This window comes from Piliocolobus tephrosceles, chromosome 9 (assembly GCF_002776525.5).
Source record: "Piliocolobus tephrosceles isolate RC106 chromosome 9, ASM277652v3, whole genome shotgun sequence".
Lineage (NCBI taxonomy): Eukaryota > Metazoa > Chordata > Mammalia > Primates > Cercopithecidae > Piliocolobus > Piliocolobus tephrosceles.
In genome coordinates this window covers 67,502,394-67,516,731 of record NC_045442.1, presented here as the reverse complement: position 1 = coordinate 67,516,731, position 14,338 = coordinate 67,502,394, and the positions used below count along the sequence as shown (strand labels likewise).

The window sequence follows — 14,338 nt, the reverse complement described above, 5'->3', positions numbered from 1 at the left end:
CAGGGGAAGCCCTCCTTCCCAGAAGCCTCCCCACAGAGCTCACCTCCCATGGTCTGTGGCTCTCACCCATCCCTTGGCCTCTTCTTCCCAACCCCCACCCCAGCCCTCAGCACAATGGATGAAGAGACTTCAGAGCAGAAGAGGCTGTGCCTGTGGCAATCTCCTCCCACGAAGGGGGCCAAATGGAAATCCTGGCCCACCCGGTCTCCCTGGAAAGAACGGCACCTCAGGAGGTGCAGACAAACAGGAAGCGGGGTGTGGCCACGGCCAGTGCCCAAAAGTGGGGAAACCAGGCCGCCGAGCTGCTCGTTTACAATCCACCTCGGAAAACGAATTTTCCAGCGCCAAATGCCAAATGATCAGGTGGCTGGGCACAAGCTGTCGGGGGCCTGTCCTCCTCTGCTGATTGCCCAGAGGACACAGTGAATGAAGCTGTGGGGTGGTGCATGGCTGCCCAGCCCCTCCAGCTAGAGGCCCCACCAACAGCCGAGGGAGTGGGAGGGTGGTGTTCCGGGAGGCCTGTGTGGCCACTGGGAGCATGCACTTGTTCTGGTCTAGAAGGCCATATTTGGCCCTAGGGAGTCCCCCTATAGGCAGAGGGGCCAAGGGGACACCTGGTTTCCCAAGAACAGAAAGTCTGACTATGCTTTCTCTTTGTGGACCAGGAGAGCCTGCTGAGACTGGGGAGCTTGGGAGAAAATGCATAAACTATCACCGGCTTGGGGCCTAGGCCCTGGTCAGTGTGTACGGGGGGTGGGGCGGGGGAGCTAATAAGATGACTCATGACTCCAGCTCCATCCAGCATGTTCTGTGGGGCCCAGGGAGAGAACCTTAACTCTTACCTCGTTATGCCTGATGAGCCCTGTCTCTGGGCTGCTCTGAGGATTGCATGAGATAAACATGCATGAATGCCTAGGTGGGGCCTGGCGCACAGTAGGTACATGTTGCTGCATTGAAAGAACAACTAATGCTTACCCAGTATCAGGTGCTATGTTTGCAGGAATTTAAATTGTTAACTTATTGAATTCTGGCACCAACCCTGTAAGTTATGTTCTATTAGTCCCCAGTTTAGAGATGGGTAAATGGAGGCTCAGGGAGGTTAAGCAACTTGTCCAAGGTCACACAGCTAACAAGAGGCAGATCAAAAGTTTGAACCTGAGAAAAGACTTCACCGTTTGGGCTGTTGTCCCAGACTCCACACCACCCATCATTGATGTAGCTCTGTAACGGTGTGGGCGTCTCCACACCCGGGAATCCTAATAACACCCTGACAGTGGCCAGAACTCCATAGTCCACAGGGCTCTCTCATCAAGGGGCCAGCAAGGCTGGAACTGTCCTCATTTCAAAGCAAAGGAAACTGAAGACCATTCAAATGGTTCCCATGACTTGCCCGAGGCCACCCAGTGAGCGGGCAGCTAATGTGGGAACAGCAAGGCAGATTCCTGAGGCCAGGCCAGGGCTCTCTGACACCTGCTTCCCACTGCCAGGTACAGGGCACACGTTCACTGTAGGCAAACTGGCAGCCCCCTGGGGCTGCTTGGGGATTTGATGAGAAGACACAGTGACTTGATCACAGCCCAGGGAGCTGAACACTGGCTTCCAGTGGCCTGAGAGCTGGTTGCTGTGCACACCCTGAGACAGCCACTGAGGCTTCCCTGCCAGGCCAGGCAGCTCTGGGAGAGCAGGATGGAGCCAGGAGGGCATCTGGGCAGCAGAGAACCTGCCAGCCTCCATGCCCACCACTGACCACCAGCATCTTGTCTCCATCTCGGCCCTGAGGGCTGTGGGACAGAGCTCTGCCTTCAGACTCAGAGGCCCCTGGGTCTGAACCAACCCCTTGCTGGCCTCAGGCAGCTCATCTGTGAAATGGCAGGATTGAGCCTCCCTCTAGGGGTGGGTCATGGCCACAGGAGAAGGGGCATGGGGGCCCATGGGTGCATGTCACGTGCCTGCACCCATCTTCTAACCGTACCGCCCCCAGTCCCGGGGTGACAGCTGCCTCTGTGCTTCGCAACACTGCAGGCTGTATTATGACTTTGTTTTATAACTCTAATGCAGACCATTTATAAAGTGGGTGCAGACATGACTGAGGAAAGCAAACATTAGACATCCATTAGTGCGGCAGGCCCTGCGTCTGGCAGCCCTACCGCCCCACTCTTCCCACCCTGCCCCTCCTCTCAGCCCTGGTGCAAAGATTCAGCTCTGGCCTTGGCAGGGACGCAGGCCAAGTGTCGCCTCTGTGCCTCTCTGTAGCAGCAGCACTGGATGACTCTCGATGTAGCTGTTGCCCTCTTGCTGTGTCCCTATACCCTACGTGTCCTGGAGGCAGAGACTGCCAGGAGATAAGGAAGAATGAAAGGCCCACCTGAGGTTCCTGCCTGGAGGGACCACGAGTGGACTCTGCTGGCCAGCACACAGCAGGTGCACAGCGAATGCAACTTGAGTAAGGGAGTAGGCCGGGCGCGGTGGTTCATGCCTGTAATCCCAGCATTTTGGGAGGCTGAGGTGGGTGGACGGCCTGAGCTCAGGAGCTCGAGACCGGCCAGGCCAATGTGGTGGAACCCCATCTCTACTAAAAATACAAAAACTAGCCGGGCATGGTGGTGTGCACCTGTCATCCTAGCTACTCGGGAGGCTGAGGTGGGAGAACTGCTTGAACCCGGGAGGCAGAGGTTGCAGTGAGTGGATATCGCACCACTGCACTCCAGCCTGGGTAACAGAGTGAGACTCTGTTTCCAAAACTACAACGACAAAAAACAGTAAGGGAGTAAGTGTGGGGCACGCCAGGGCCTGTGCAGAGCCCTCACTTCTCCTTGGCCCTGGCTTGGGCCCCAGTGACTGAGGAAGGCTTGAAAGGTGGGCTGGATGAGAGCGACCCATGGCCAGGCTGCATAGGTGCCAGCTGGGTGGGAGAATGATGGGGTCTTGGGGTTCCTGGATGCTTACCCTGCCAGGCGCTGCTCAGAGGGTGGTTCATATAAACTCAATGAGCTCCACAATAACCCTAGGCAGAGATGCAGAAACGTTTTGATTTTTAGCATATCAGTAATTTTTTTAAGCTATCCCAAGGCCAAAAAGAAGTCCCTAACAGGAATGTATTAGATCGCAACAGCTTTGTAAATATTTACATCCTAAAATCTTAGGATAAATTGAAAGAAAAAAAATATTTTTATCCCATTCCTAAATAGCCACAAAGAATTATGAACGGGGATGTGTGCCCCTGTCGGGCGCTGTACAACTTCTCAAACTTTGGAATCCGAGTGGACACCACTACTCTTTTTTTTTTTTTTTTTGAGACGGAGTCTCGCTCTGTCACCCAGGCTGGAGTGCAGTGGCCGGATCTCAGCTCACTGCAAGCCCCGCCTCCTGGGTTTACGCCATTCTCCTGCCTCAGCCTCCCGAGTAGCTGGGACTACAGGCGCCCGCCACCTCGCCCGGCTCGTTTTTTTTTTTTTGTATTTTTTTTAGTAGAGACGGGGTTTCACCGTGTTAGCCAGGATGGTCTCGATCTCCTGACCTCGTGATCCGCCCGTCTCGGCCTCCCAAAGTGCTGGGATTACAGGCTTGAGCCACCGCGCCCGGCCTGACACCACTACTCTTATTGTTTGTCGTGGGCAACTCCCAAATGCCACAATCCCAGCTGTGCAAAGATATGGTGCCAAATAAAGGGAAGTAGAGTGATAGGACATTGAAACTGTGAGCTCCTCGCTGGTGCAGTGTCTGACAGCTATCTACTATTACTGTGTTTCCCACATTGAAAATATGCCACGGCTCCCCTGTGGGTGTGCCGATGAACCCTGGGATAATTTGGCACACAGTTTGGGAACCACAGGCCTATAAGTTGGATATGATTATTATCCCCACAGTGCAGATGAGGAAACTGAGACCCAAAGTGTTTAAGTGACTGGTATAGAGCTATAAAGCTAGTAGGTGGCATCGCTAGGGGTCAAATTCAGGTAATCTGATACTAGAATCTGTCTTCCGAGCTCTGCTGAACTGGAAATGGGCATTTGGGTCTACTCTGTGCTACTCCTCACAACTCTTCCCATTTCACAAACGAACACGTGGGGCAACAAGGGACATGAAGGGTCACCTGGTCGATGGCAGGAAGCAAGGCTTGAGCCGCATCTCTCAGCCCTGCCTCCCTGGCCTCTCTGCAGGACTTCCTGCTGCTCCGTCTCTACAGAGGAACCGCATCGAAGATAGGCTCCCCTAGAAGTCCTTGCCTCAGCCAGGCCGGATCTGGGTTTCCTGCTGGCAGGAAACGTCCCACAGAAAGTGTTTTTTCCTAATAGGAGAACTCGTTTGGGCCTAAGTTGCAAAAGTGCAGCCTGCCTTTAAAGCTGCATCCAAGAATGGTCCAGATATTCCGCCAAGAAGCTGTGAAAGAGGACACATCCCTGCACAGATGTCATGACAAGACAGTCAAATGAAGGACAGGAAAAATCGCTGGAGGCAGAGGCCCTGGGTTTGCATCCCAGCTGCGGACTGGCACTGCCGTGTGGCTGTTCTCTCCCAGGCCCTGAAGTTTCCGTCTGTCAAATGAGGAGGTTGGCCAAGTCAGTCTCTCAAGCCCTCCTCTGCTTCTAACACTTGGAGGTTTAAAGATCCCTTATGGGGAATCTGTTCATGTGTGAAAATGTCCTGTTGAGTAAATGTTTTTCTTCAGAAAGCACATTTGCTTAAGTTAGGGTCCCTTTCCTTGCCTTTGCTATACGGTGGTCCTAAAGCAGAGCATGGGTAGAACCCGGGGAAGGAGGAGGAAAAAACATTTACCCTTGGGCTCTCCTAACCGGGCTCCAGCCTACCCATCCCAGGCTTTAGATCAAAATGACCACCAGCACCTGTGGATGGGACCTCCGAGGGGCGCCATTCAAACTCTCACCTCGAATTTGCCTTTACCTGCACATATGAGGTCTCTATGGAAGTTACTTAAAGGGCCATCTCATCCAACGTCTCCCATCAACTCCTCAGCCAACCTTGACTCACATACCTGTGGGGATGGGGAACTCATCACTGCTTTTCTCAGCAAGGTTCTTCTTTGGACAGACCTAATAGTTAGAAAAGCCTTCCTTACTCTCAGCTGCAATTTGAGATTCCAGCCATTGCTAGAATTCTGACTTCTTTTTTTTTTTTTTTTTTTTTTTTGAGACCGAGTCTTGCTCTGTAGCCAAGGCTGGAGTGCAGTGGCACAATCTTGGCTCACTACAACCTCTGCCTCCCGGGTTCAAGCAATTCTCTGCCTCAGCCTCCCGAGTAGCTGGGATTACAGGCACCTGCCACCACACCCGGCTAATTTTTGTATTTTTAGTAGAGACGGGGTTTCACTATCTTGGCCAGGCTGGTCTTAAACTCCTGATCTCGTGATCCTACTGCCTTGGCCTTCCAAAGTGCTGGGATTACAAGCATGAGCCACTGCACCCGGCCTAGAATTCTAACTTCTAAACTAACTAAACAGCACACTTCCAACTAAACAGTGCACTTCCCAGTCTGGAGCTTACAGCCTGGTCTTCCAGGCCATCTTATCCAAATATTCTCTAGAAGACACATTTTTGCACCCCTCACCTCCATGCTGGCTTCCTTATGGACAAGTTCCTCATGTCACCACCCATTTAAAATGCAGGAGGTGAGGTGACCAGGCTAGGGTCTAGTGGGCACCTTCCTGCTTCTGGAGGGCAGGGAACACGCTGTGCTTCTCCTGGTGTCCCCCATGGGCAACAGGGCGCCATCTGGGAGTAGAGTGGAGGCTGGTTGGACAGCAGGCCCTATGCCCATCTATAGGCTTCTTCCCAGGAGTTGGGCCTGTGCAGCGCCTGCTGTGGAGACACAGGCTTGTGGAAGAGGTGTCAGACTCTGACCCACCTGGATGAGCAGGAGTGAGGGCCCAGGAGGCGAAGGGGTGAGTTCAGGACAAACGTAAAGACACTGTATTTCTCAGAGGGTCTTCTGAGAGGAGGGGGCGGCTCCAACATTCCTAAGCGAGAGATTGTCACTATTCCCAGGGGAAGCCAGGGAGTGCTATGGCCCCTACCACGCCTCTGAGCCTGGGCCCAGGCTGACCCAAGAGCCAGCAGTCCTGGTTCCAAGCCTCACCCTGCACTGAGACCTTGGGAGGTTGTTTGACCTCTCAGGGCCTCAGTTTCCCCATCTATAAAGAAGTGATTAGCAGTTCCTGCTCTGTCAACTTTGGGGTATTGCTGTGAAAGGTCAACTGAGAAAACAGATGCAAATATCTTTCTTAACAAGCACTGTGGGCCGGGCACGGTGGCTCACGCCTATAATCCCAGCACTGTGGAAGGCCAAGGCGGGCGGATCACCTGAGGTCAGGAGTTCAAGACAAGCCTGGACAACATGGCGAAACCCTGTTTCTACTAAAAATACAAAAATTAGCTGGGCGTGGTGGCAGGTGCCTGTAATCCCAGCTACACGGGGGGCTGAGGCACAAGAATTGCTTAAACCTGGGAGGCAGAAATTGCGAGATCTCACCACTGCACTCCAGCCTGGGCAATGGAGCAAGACTCCATCTCCAAACAAACAAACAAACAGGCAGTGCAAGTGCCCGGGAGCGGCAGCAGGCAGGAGCTGTTCTCTAGCTGAACTGTGTGTGGGAGGTCAGACACCCCACAGGCCGTTTCCTTGGCCTAGCACCACCTGAGCCCGAGTAGATGAGACACATAGAAAGTCAACATTCAGACAGCCTGGAGCCCCTGGAGTCCTGCGTTCTACCCGCTCAGAGAGGGGAAGTGACTAATGCAACACCACACAGCAAATTAACAACCAAGCTGGACCAGAGCCCAATTGCTGATTCAGGGCTGAGGCAGGAGAGGGGGCCCAGAAAGACAGCACAGCCATGGCAGGGTTGTGGGTGAAGGCTTGGGCTCTGTGATTCCCATGCCTGGGATGGAAATTCCTGCCATCCATCTTAGCCGGGTCCACTTCCGGTCAGACCTGTTGCCCAGGGTGGAGACCTCAGAGGGAGGCTGCTGTGGTCTGGTAGGGAAGGCCTTGAAACCCCCACCGCTGGCTTTTGTCTGCAGGCCTGGGACCCCCAGGCTTACCACCAGGGGTGGGCATCTGCAGCCATGCAGGGTTGTGTGTCTCCAGGGCTGACTGGCTCAGGACAGGGAGGGGAGAAGGAGTCAGGCGGGAGGTGAGGACAGAGAAATGCCCCACGCTGGGCACATTTATCATCAGTAATCACAGTCTTTCTCTAGCCCCTGGACACTGGCTGATTCTCCCCAGACTTGACCTCCCACTGCATGGAAAATCTCTCCCATTCACTGCATGGCTGATGTGCTCAGTGGGGAGTGAGGAGAGTTGGGGGAGAGAAGGCCATTTATTATTATGTTTTAAAAACACACAACCCCACGTGGAAGGACCCCTCCCTGGACACAAAGCCCTTCCTCCATCTGGCCCTGGCTCCTTGCGGCTGTGGCGTTCAGGCTGCGGCCCCTTCGGAGGCGGTCACAATGGCCGTTACCGATGACAAATGGGGGCTGGCGGGCTCGGGGGATGCCGAGTCATTCCTAACAAAGGCGGCTCCTCACGCAGCCCTTTTCCCACACCCTCTGCACCCGTCTGTGCCCTGACATCACTTCCTCCGCTGCCACAGGAAGCAGCTTCGCCAAGGTGGCCAGCTGGGGCAGGGGCCTGCATCCTGAAGAGTGTGTCCAGCTGCTCCTCTGAAACGTCTCCCTCGAAGGACTCTGGGGCAGGTGAAGGAGTGGATGGGAGGCTGGGGTCGAGGCCCCAGGGCAGGTGCAGTGCTGGGATGAGCCCGGATCCGGCTGTGGGGACCACACTGCTTACAGAGCTGGAAAGGGCACTACGGTCACTGGGTCACTGGCCACCCCGACTCCCACCCCCAGGCCCTCCCTCCAGACCCTTCCTCTGGCTTTGGGTTCCTTTGGCTCAGACCTGGGGCTAATTTTTGGTTCCTTTTCCAAGTTTCAGGTCTGACGGGGTCACTGTGATAGAGGCCTGGGCCCTGAGAAGGGGATATTTTGTTTCCCCTTCTTTTCCCAGACAAGGAGCTCAAAGCCCTCTCACCCATGCTCCTGCGGATAATAAGCATATTCCTGCACCTGACACTTAAAATCCTGTATGTTCCAACGAGACAGTGCACATCATCATCAGCACAATGACCCTGCGAAGCTGTTCCATTTTACAGATGCGAAACTGAGGCAGAGGAGTGAAAGGACGTGTTCAAGGTCACAGCCACCAAAACCCACAATGGCCCTGAGGGCCCAGCAGGGGCAGCTATTGTTCTGTCCTCTCAGGAGCTCACTAGTTTGCTGGAGGGGACGGGGTCTCAGTTTCCTGACTCTAGTGCTTGGCTTCCCTTGCTCTGTGGACCTGCCCCTCCCAAATCGAGATCCAGGGGTGAGCCTGGGGCCAGCCTGGCCCCCTACTCAGTGACAGGTGGCAAGCCCCCTCAGACACACACGCTCACACCAACAGGCCCACACATGCCCAGCCAGGTTATATCCACAGCTATCTCCAGGGACACCCTGAGAGCCCCACCCAGGCTGGGACCGCGGCGCCTTTCTCGGGGTGGGCCTATGTCAATGCTTCTGTCCCCCTAAGGCAATGGCAGGCTCCCCACCTATGACTCAGACCTGCTATTTTAAAGGTCACCTCTCCCTGACCCAGGGTTGGCATGGGGTGAGTTTGAGCTGCAATCTTAGACTCTGCCAAGCGCCCAGTGGTTCAGGTCCTATCTGGGGAGGGTGCCTGGTGGCTCCCTTTCCTTCACCCCACTTCCAGTTCGTGCTGCTGGAGGGACCTGGTGCTGCCAGATGAACCTGGAAGATATGCCTCACACTGCACGACCGCCCCCACCACCTGCTGAGGTCTCCAAGCCCAGGTCTTCCCACCTGGACCCTTCCTCTCCCTGGGCTCCCTATCTTTCCTTTTGCTCCTAAAATCCATTTTCCTCTTAACGCCAGAGTGATCTCATAAGAGAGAAACCCCGCCCTCTAGTGGTGTACAGCCTCCTGCGGCTTCTCTGTGCCCCTGGAGAAAGTCCTAAGCTACCCAGAACCCTCCAACTTCATGGACTCACCAATCAATCTTCCTTCCTTCCTTCCTCCCTTCCTTCCTGCCTGCCTTTCTGCCTTCCTTCCTGCCTTCCATCTCACTCTGTCACCCAGGCTGGAGTGCAGTGGCATGATCTCAGCTCACTGCAACCTCTACCTCCCGGGTTCTCCTGCCTCAGCCTCCCAAGTATCTGAGATTACAGGCACATGCCACCACGCCCACCTAATTTTTGTGTTTTTAGTAGAGGGGGGGGGTTTCACCATGTTGCCCAGGCTGGTCTTGAACTCCTGACCTCAGGTGATCCACCTGCCTTGGCCTCCCAAAGTGCTGGGATTACAGGCGTGAGCCACTGCGCCCGGCCAACTCACCTATCTTTCACTGTGCTCCAAGCCCCACCAGGCGTGTTTCCCTGGGACATGCCTTGCTTGTTCCAGCCTCAGCACCTCTGCTGGTCTCTTCTTTTGGAGCGCCTCCCCCAACCCTGCCCACACACACATATTCTCTTGGCTGGCTCTTCGTCATTGAGATCCCAACTCAAATGCCTCCTCTCCAGCAAGGCCTTCCCTGACCACCCAGTGAAAATGCACCATCCTCCACCCTCCCCGTGCTATCTCCCCAATGCCTTTTTTCCCCTTGGCAGGCTCACCTCCCTCTGGAATGACCTTCTTTGTGAATGTATTTGTTAGCTTGCTGTCTGTTTCTGGACAAGTCTGCTTTCTGGAAGGCAAGTTCCTTGAGGGTCTGGGAATCTTGTTTGTGGTGTAGATGGGTCCATGGGGACACAGGACAAGCACTGGGGTGGCAGGTGGAGTGGGGAGGGAGCAGTCAGAGGGGGTTTGGGCAGTGGCGGGCGGGTAAGAGGGCTGACCTGGGCTAAAAGCCCATCCCTTGGGAAATTCCATGCTGCAGGACTCCACTGATGGAACTTCAGAGACGATCTAATCGCTGCCCTCGAGGATGGAGACCAGAGAGGGTGTGGTCTGGCTTCAGATCACACAGCACCTAAGCAGCAGAGCCAGAAAGAGAAACTGTGCAGCAGACTCCCAGGAAAGGGGTGGGGGGGCTTCATTTTTCTAAACTCCTTTTTTTTTTTTTAAGTGAAAACAGATTTTTGGGTTTATTCTGATTACAAAGGTTAGTAGCCTCATTGTAAACAATCTAGAAAAAAAAAAAGATGAAAATAAAAGCCACCCCGTTCCCACCCCAGCTGAGTTACACTGGATGTTGATCCTCTCTGACATTTTTAGATGCACGAATATTTAGTTACCTAAATCTGGTCTCACCATGTAAGTTGCATATCCTGTGTTTTCCCTTAAAGGCTGTTGACTGAGGACTTTTGAATGATAAGCAGAACATGCTGGGCATCTCTCTCCGTCTCCCCACCTCCACCCCCGCACGGTCACACGTGTCAGACGGGCGAGGGCCAGCTGGGCTGCCTGCTCCTGCCACGCGTTTCAGGTTGCTGGAGGAGCTGAAGGACGCAGAGCTGGCATGGGGAGTGAGCCTGGCAATGCCGTCAAGTTGGCTGTGTGTTTGGGTTCTGGGCAGGAAGATGCCCAGTGTCCTGTCACTTTCTCCCAGAAAAGCCCAAAATGCCTTGGTACAGTCTTGGGTCTGGGGGCTGCCCGGACTAGTGCCTACATCCCCATGCTGCCCTGAAAGTCCACGGTTAAGGCTGTTCTTAGAGCACCCAGGGCACACAAATTTCCCCTGCCTCCCTCAGCGCCACACTCTAGAACCGAACAACCCTTCCTTGCAAAGGGGAGGCAACTGCCAAACACATTTCCAAGTGGAAAAACTGCTGCAATCCTTGCCTGCTGCCTGCTGTCAGCACCACCACCAGGAGGCAGTTCAGACCCTGGGCTATGGGGCCCTCAAAACTGCATCCAAGTCCTTCACCTCCAGTCGGGGACCCTGAGGCCAGAGAGGGGCAATGACTTGTGCAAGGGCAAACAACCAGTCTGTGGCTGCAGCGTCACTCCTATCTCGGCATCACACTGGCATAAAGGAAGTCACAGAAGGGACAGAGAAAAAGGGGTGGCCAGGCTCTGGCCTTTGCCGATCTGTGAAATGGGCATAAGAAGGGGAGGGCAAATGCGAGAGATAAACAGAGGTAGAGATGGTGCCATGGGGAGAGGGAGAAATAGCCCCTGAGAGTGCCTGGCGCTATGAGTGGGGAGTGAGTAGAAGGGGTCCTTGGAACTGGGTAGGGGCTTCCCCTTGGAGTTTTCTGAATCTGGAAGCCGCTTGGATTCCTGCTCAGTCCCCAGGAGTGAGGGAGGAAGGCAGCCATCTCTGGCCTCTATTCCCAAGGCAGGACTGGGGCTCAGGTTCCATGGGCCCTGGGGAGGGCAGGCCTTATAGACTCAGAGTCCTGGGAACATCCTGGGGACCTCAGAGGGGTAGCAACTTGCCTCAGGTCACACAGCAGCTAAGAGGCCAAGCCAGGACTGGAATGTGGGCATCCTGGCATGTAGGCCACGGTTCCAGTGTTCACCTCTCTGGTCCCAGTTCTGGGAAAGACCCCGGCCCTGGGTTTGGGTGAGCAGCTGAGTTGTCAGCTGGTGAGATGTGGGGAGACAGGTGGCACTGGCCAAGGGGAAGGCCTGTGTGGCCGTGCAGGTGCACTTCGAGGGAGGCAGATGGTGAGAAAGCACTCACTCCCATTCATTCATTCATTCACTCATTCATCAAATACTTCCTGGGGGCCTCCTCTTGACCATTCCTGTGGTGAGGCTCAGAGAACAATGATCAAGCTTCAGTTCCACCAGTGGAAAGCTCACAGCAAAGTCTCAAGGTTAAGAATCCAGACATCGAGACTCTTAGACCAGCGCCCAGTCTGCCTCCAGCCTACCCCCATAGCCATGTAATGGTCCCTTTGCCTGCCCACCCAGCTTCAGTGCAAAAATCAATCCATAGCTCTTTCAAGTAGCTCTCTCCTCCTCGGCCAAGGAACCAGCTCACTCCCTCTAGGAAGCAGGCTGTAACTACTTCCACCTTGACGACTATAGGGATTTTTCAATCTCCAGGCTCTTATAATCCCATGCGTTTCTTGAGGTGAAATGAGTTGGTGCTGTCAGTGACTCACGAGACAGCCCCAGGGCAGCCGCTTCACTCTGGGCCTCAATTTTCCTTTGTGAGAAATGGGACCACTTTTACTTGCTTTGACTGACAGGGCTGTTGGAAACACCAAAGTCAGAAGTACAAAACTAATTTTGCCAGCTGGGAAGCCCTAGGCACTAGCTAACTTCTATTACAGGAGTCCCCGTATCTGTGGGGGATACATTCCAAGACCCCCCATGGATGCCTGAAAACTTGAATAGTACCAGGCTGTAGATAGACTATTTTTTTTTCGATCTGATAACGGAGACAGCCGCTGAGTGACTAAGGGGCGAGTGGTGTATACAGTGTGGACACGCTGGACAAAGGGATGGTTCCCATCCTGGCGGTGGGAGATTCCATCATGCTACTCAGAATCGCACACAATTTAAAATGTGTGAACTGCTGATTTCTGGAATGTTCTGTTTAATATATTGGTGTTGTAGTTGGCCATGGGTAACCGAACTGTGGACAGGGAGACCTTGAGTAAGTGGGGACTATTGTACTCCATTCTCGGGAATAAATAGTGAGTGGACCTTCCAGGCTGCCGGGGCCCTGGCGAGCCCCACATCTCGCCTCCACCCCTGCCCCAGCCTCCCAGCCGCTGCCTTGGCCCACTCTGTGATGACACAGAGCTGCAAAAGGCTGATGCAAGCTAGAAGGAGGGAATGAAACAGACTCGCGTGGGGCGGATGGAGCACCATCTCCAGCCCTGAGGGACGCCCGTCCCTGCTCCCGTCTGCTTGTTTGCACCTGCTGATGTAATCGCCGGGCCGCCTTGGCTCAGGGCTCGGCCTGCTCCCCATGTCCTCTCAGTGAGCAGCAGAGGAAGGGTGCAAGGGCCAGAGGGCAGGCATCCAGCCAAGGACACCATGAGAGGGCTCCTCTGGGAGGGGCACCAGGATGCGGGGAGGATGAAGCGGAGCAAAAAGCCCAAAACCTGCAGGAGGTTAGCCAAGGAGAAGGCACTCTGGAGTGTGTGGGACCTGCTTCAGTCCCATCCTGCCGCCATTTGCTGGGGGAGCCACCCCCTGTCTCTGAGCCTGGTTCCCCTCCCAGCTGCAGGATCTCATGAAATGAGCCTGGTACATGACAGGCACTCAGTCTGTCAGTTCCTTTCTAGGGATTTCTTGAGGAGAATAAGAAAGTATGAGGTAGGGGTAAAAAAGAAAGGATAGAAGCATGACCCAGTGACAGGAAATACCAGAACACTTTCGGGCCACCCGTTCAGTGGGTGGCTCTGGGCCCTAGCCTTAGCTCCTGGGGCCTTGGTTTGTTTCTCTGTAGAATGGGTGCACCATCACCGTTCCCACCTCACAGAGACAGTTAGAGGCCAGAGGTGTGAAAGAAGGTGTGGCATCACACTAAGGCGTGTGGTCAGCATAGGGGACCTGGGGACAGCCAGCAGTCGAGGTGGGGTGCCTCACCAAGAGCCTGGGGCTCCCAGAGGCTGGGCAGGCCCTCACCAAGCAGTGGAAGCACAGGGAAGGTGGGGCCCGTCCGCCGTGCTCGCTGCCCAGCTGGCCCAGGAGCCTCTCCTTAGGGAGGAAGGTATGGAAGAGGAGCGCACGGCTCCCCGAGGCCTCCAAGCAGCCGTTGAAAACACACGGGTGGAGGGGAAGAGAGCAAAGACATACTCCCAGAAGTCGCCAGGTCACAGCATGCAGCCGAGGCCCCCACGAGCCCAGGGTCTGGGGATCGCCGCATCACCACACTGTCATTCTCAGAGCTGGTTTCCCTGAGAAAGTGGGGGAGAAAAGTTCTTAGTTCATGCGTCTCTTCGGTTGGCACCATAAGCTCAGGGAAGACAGGGAGAGCCCCTGCTAGACAGGGCAAGCCAGGTGGGGAGGAAATGTCCATCCCAGCCACCCCTGATGTCCTCAGCCTGCAAGGGTTACCTCTGTTACCTGGGCCTCCACTCCTGCCAGGTTGCCTTAGAGGGGACGCTTCACTCCAGCTGGGATTAAATGGCTTCCCTGGCCACAAAGATCCACCTTTCCCTTTAGTACCTCTTCAGCGCTAGCAGGTAATTCAGGTAATGAGTTAACAGCTACCATTTACAGTGCTAACTAGCTCTCAGGTACTGCGCCAAGTACTTGGCAGAATTATCTAACTGAATCCTCCCAACAACTCTTTCTGGTAGGTATTCTTATCATTAGCCCCAGTTTGCAGGCACAGGGAGGTTAAGTTACTTGCTAAT

At 54.6% G+C, this 14,338-nt stretch overlaps 1 protein-coding gene across 1 annotated transcript in view; it reads right to left on the bottom strand.

The window, feature by feature from the left end:
- Window positions 1–14,338, bottom strand: part of UNC5B (unc-5 netrin receptor B) — a 90,575-nt gene that overhangs the window by 23,157 nt on the left and 53,080 nt on the right. The gene's annotated exons all lie outside the window — the stretch shown is intronic.